Below are 6,056 nucleotides of genomic sequence, written 5' to 3' on the forward strand. Positions count from 1 at the left end.
TTTGGATGTGCGAGAGAGTATCTATGAGCATTTTGAAAATGAGAGGCAATACAATGATTTCTTAACTACACATTTCTGGATGTAGAGAAGGTTTATCACATACAAATTTGTAAATAGATAAAGATAGTGAGTCATGGTTTAAAGATAGAAAGTTAAACAAACAAAGGTATCTACACTGATATGTTTGTTACATAGGTGGATGGATGCTTTTTGAATTCTAGATTAATAGAATTCTTCAATGGGAGTGATGTGGTTATATGATTCCAATTGAGCAAAAGTTTTCCAAGGGATTAAGGGAATTGGGTACCAAGACTAGAGAGAAAAACATATAAAAACATTATAAGTAAGGATCTAATGGGATTAGGGACCAATAGCAAAGGAATGGTACTTAAAAAAATGAAAATTTAAGAGGAATTAATGGGATTCATGACCCAAAATAGAGGGAAAATATTAAAATACATAGTAGATAAGAGATTAATGAGATGAGGACCAATAAAATAACATAAAGATTTAAAAACATTAGGCCATGCAGGTATTGAACAAGGAGACACAATAGAAATAAAGTTGAGTTTATTGTATATGTTTGCACCTTAAGAGACGAACTCTAAATGACTCATCAAAACATTGAAATATAAATATAGCTTTAGCTCCACGTCGACATAGAAAGTGAGAGATATGGCTTTCTTCTATAGTTTCAATTTGGTATTTGATGTTGTCATAGATAATAATTTAGTTTATGCATTTAGCTGAGTTATATTGATTAAAAGCAACTGAGGGGAAATCACGTCAAAACATGGGAGCAAAATGATGTCAATTGCATGAATGATAGATTACTAGGGTGGGTCATTGGCTTTGATGAGGAAGGACAAGAAAATTCTACTCTAATCTATGGAACCAAAAATGAATAATAAATCATGAATATAAAATAAATACAACAAACATACCCTTCATGGCTCAACAAATATCATTGTTATGTCTCTTTGGTTCCCTCCTCTCCTATGTAAATACCTTAATTAATTTGATCCAACTTCTTCAATTAATGACATCAAACTACAGTTCCCTTCATTCATCCATATATCCCTTCTTGCTCTTCCTCTTGATCCATTTCCAAAAAATAAATTCAACCTCAAATTCATATAATATGAAATTTTCTATATCAGAAGCTATCAAGATAGACATAACATAACACTGAGACAATACAAAAACTACAAACATAAAATTATAGCCAGAAAAACATAAACATGCATAAGACAAAACCCTTCCATGGCAAATACAACAAAATTCCTGCAAATGCGAATCATAGAGAAAGAAGATATATATATCCCTCCCTAATCTATCTCAAAAAAGTTTGATTGGCCATTAAAGGATGAGGAGATTACATTTTGACTACTACATCTATAACAAAAACAACTTGAGATGCTTTTTAAGAAATTATTTGCCCATAAAGTAGTTGGGTTTTCTTAAATTTTGGATATCATAGAAGTTTGGGCTTTAATTTAATGTGTAACCTGTCTTGCTTGGTAATAGGTACTTTATGTAATCTAGTCTAGGCTCTAACTAGTCCCGTGCTTTTTGCTTTCTACAATTAATGTTTCAAGGTTACTAGAGAGACATTGAGTGAAGACGGCTCATTACATTTCTCTATTTCTTCCATCTTTATGCATTGGATACATATATATATATATATATAATATATATGTATATGTATATGTATATATATATGTATATGTATATATATATGTATATGTATATATATATATATATATATGTATATATATTATATATATCTATATATATATATAATACATACATATATATATATATATATACATATAAATATATACATATACATATACATATACATATACATACATATACATATATATATATATATATATGTATCCATTTAGGTTTCAATAGAATAAATTTACTCTTAAGTTTGACATCATTTTTTAATTTGAAAATCACAAGTTTTTTTATATGAAACTATATGTCACCCATTTCCAATGTGATTGGTAACTCGGAGTTATGATCAAGTCAAACTTAATTACATCCATAAACATATTTCTTTTGAAATAGAGATTACATAATTTCAATTTAATTATCAATTATTGTTAGGTTTATGGTAGGAAATAAGAGCCATTAAATATTCTATATATATATATATATATATATATGTATACATATATATATGTACATATATATATATATGTATACATATATATGTATGTATATATATATATATATATATATATATATTATATATATATATATATAACATGTATCCATTTAGGTTTCAATAGTAATAAATTTACTCTTAAGTTTGACATGCATTTTTTAATTTGAAAATCACAAGTTTCTTATATGAAACTATATGTTCACTTCCCAATGTGATGGTAATCGAGTTATGATCAAGTCAAACTTAATTACATCCATAAACATATTTCTTTGAAATAGAGATTACATAATTTCAATTTAATTATCAATTATTGTTAGGTTTATGGTAGGAAATAAGAGCCATTAAATATTCTATATAGTTTTAGTAGTATACATAAATCAAGCACCGAGATTTATGTGAAAGTAGTTACGCATTTTTTTTTCCATTTTAGTCAAATTGATTAATTAAAAAAATATCATATGAGCAAGTTTCATATGAAATGAGTTATGATTTTTTAGGCATGGGATATTGAGAAACCATGGCTTGGCCGATTGTATTGTAACATAGCCTATTTATAGATTAAGAAACTCCATAATAAAGTGTATATAATCTTCATGGATAAGAATATTCTTCCATGTTTTCTCAAACATATATACATTTACTAATAATAATAATAATATAGTTAATTTCATAATTTTTTAAATTTTAACAACTAAAATGTATTATGAATTAAATTCTTTGTTGTTTATTACGGATTCATGCTTATTAACATTTACTAACCATTTAATTTATATGATTGTTCTAATATGTAAATTTATATTAAGAATGTGTTATTTTATTTTTTGTACTGATAATTTAATTTATGCATTTGCAACATCTAAATGAAACTAAAGCTACTACTTTCATAATCATATGGGGAATACTTATTTCAAAATACATTTTAAATATTTTAAAGCTACTTTAATACTAAAGGTTTTAAATATTTGAAAATACATGTTATATATAATTACTCGTATGTTTATTTTTTGGTTAATTGTATATGGAGTGAGATGATTTACCTTATTCTTGTTAATTTAAAGAAACATAATTCCCACATACCATAATTAACATAATGACCATAGACATGTGCATACATTATTAACAAGAATAAATGATCAATTCTCATTTTTCTCTCTCTCTAGCTACAACATATATAGACTACATTGTTATTCACTAAATATAAAGGAAAAATAGTTAATTAGAAGAGTTCAATTTATGCTAAAAGGCACTTCCATACAGTTCACTCACAATATTTAGCCCAAGAATCATGGTGTTGTATCTTGAAACCATTTTTGGTGTTTTGTCTTTTCATGACCACAATCATTTGCAAATATCGTAAAAAAGTCCAGACAAAATGTTGAAATCCCAAATTTTGGGGTTTCATTCATGATCACTATGTTGGGTATTTTATATTATCACTAACTCTCCTCTTTCTATTGATTTTTCATTAAAATTAAGGAAAATTTCATTAAGGACTCTAAATCATCTAATTGTTTCTTACAATGATAAAATCGATCTATCATGTACTTCATTAGGCACTGAATTGTCTAGATGTTTCTTATGGTGATAAAATCACTATATCTATGTTTGGGGCTATTATAACAAAACTTCCATCCCATGTGAAGCGTGAGCCCATTCAAAATTCAAACTAAAATGTTTTTTTATACATAACGAACATAGTTGTATGGCTATTTTGTTACCCACATAGGTTCTAGTGTGTATACTGATTTATTCTTTTATTAGAGATTAGTATTAGTATGTCGGGTTCTTATTTTTATTTTATTTTACATCTGTATGGATTTGGAATTTCTTCAATTTAGTTAATTAGAATTACATGTGAGGCATTGTATTACTACATTCCAAATTCCTTCCATAAGTTCTTGTTCTAGTCAAGAGTTCAATGTTGTGAGATCAAGTTCTATAGGGAATCCATGCTCCTTAATCGATCTAGTTGATTGATTCAGATATAGCTGATCGTTGTATTTAGTGGTGATTGTTTCGTATTGATCGATCCAGTCTAAAAACTTATGAAACGTGGTCCCTGGAAGAAAAGAGAAGGTCATAGCCTTCTATAGGCTGGCGCCTATGTACTAGTAAATATATCGGCTAGTACAAGAGCTAGGGGGTTGTAACACCCTTCCAGTAGTAGCTAGAGAACGAGAGAAGGTTGTATCCTTTTGTAGGTGGGTACCTGTGTACTGGTATGAGTCTACACGAGTACAATATTGTAAACATGTTTTTTCTTATCTTAAAGAAAACAGCAGCAGTTGGCTTTTGTCCCGCATTGGGTTTCCACCTTATATCATAGTGTTCATGTTTGTTTATTATGTGTGATGATTTGTTCTATTTTTACTGCACCTGGTTACTATTTACATGGTTAATGAAGTTCTAATGCACTAATTAAAGATCAACATATAAATGAATCATAAGTTTGCTGGATATATGCTAGTTGCATTAAACACAGTTGCATGTACACGCGGGTTCCCTTAACTGAAGTAGTGTATATCAATCTGATTATGGAAATGAAAAGGTTAGTTATTTTCTAATACTGATTCACCCCCCCCCCCCCCCCCCCACACACCTCTCAGTATTATTTCCAACAATTGGTATCGGAGCAGGTCCTTCAGAAGAAGCTTGATTGCTTGAAGGAAGATCCATCATCTTGAGTAATCAAGAAAGAGAGGGATCCATAAAACCACCAATATTCGATGGGAGAAATTTTGTTTACTAGAAGATAAGAACCACAGCCTATCTAAAATCACTTGGAACAGATATTTGGGAAATCGTGGAAGGGGGATATACATTTCCATCAGCAATTCCTACAGATACAGCAGGTAGAAAGCAATATGAAATCAATGCCAAAGTTGTTACTATCTTATTGGCAAGTTTGTCAAAATCAGAGTTTGTCAAGGTCATGCAACTCAAATCAACCAAAGAAATATGGGACAAAATCGTTCTAAGATACGAAGGAGATGCTCAGGTAAAATGTGCTAAGCTTCAAACTCTCAGAATTAGTATGAAACTCTTAAGATGCATAGTGATGAAAGCATAGCTAATTTCTTCCTACATATAGATGAGACTGTCAATTGTATGAAGAATCTGGGTGAAGAAATTAAGGAAGTTGTCTAAGTTGAGAAAGTTTTGAGATCCTTGTCTGCTAAATTTGAACCCAAAGTGTTTGCCATAGAAGAAAAGCATGATATGTAGAATATCACTATGACACAGCTTCATGGAATCTTAACTGCTTTTGAAATGAGAAAAGGAGGACCATCAGATATGAGAGAAGATGCATTTAAAGTATCAACAAAGGGAAAAGAAAAACTCAATGAATCAGGATACATTTCAGAAGAAGTATATGAGGTAAATTTTGTCAAGAAGCTTCAACGAGGATCTGGAAGGTTCAAAGGTAAGCTACCTTTCAAATGCTTGTCTTTTGGTAGAGTTGGTCATTACACTACTAGATGCCCACATAACAAAGGAAAGATGTATGAAGAAGTTAATAGATGTTATTATACTCATCCCCCTCTCCCTCTCCCTCTCCCCATCTCACTCTCCCTCTCTCCCACTCTCCATTCCACTCTCTCTCTCTCCTCTCCCCCCTCTCCCTCTGCCCTGGCCCCCTGCCCCTTCCGCTCCCTCCCTCCCTCTCCCTCCCTCCCTCCCTCCCTCAGCCCTCTCTCTCTCTCTCTCCTTCCACCCGCCCTCCATCTCTATCTCTCTCTCTCTCTCACCCCACCTACCCCCCTCTCTTTCTCCGCACCTACCCCTGCTCGCTCTCCCTCCCTCCCTCGCCCCTCTCTATATCTCTCTTGCCACCTACCCTCCCTCTCTATCTCTCTCTCTCTCTCTCCCCCCACCA

The sequence above is a fragment of the Pinus tabuliformis genome, chromosome 9, assembly GCF_031772625.1.
Source record: "Pinus tabuliformis cultivar Carrire ecotype Pingquan chromosome 9, CPIR1, whole genome shotgun sequence".
Lineage (NCBI taxonomy): Eukaryota > Viridiplantae > Streptophyta > Pinopsida > Pinales > Pinaceae > Pinus > Pinus tabuliformis.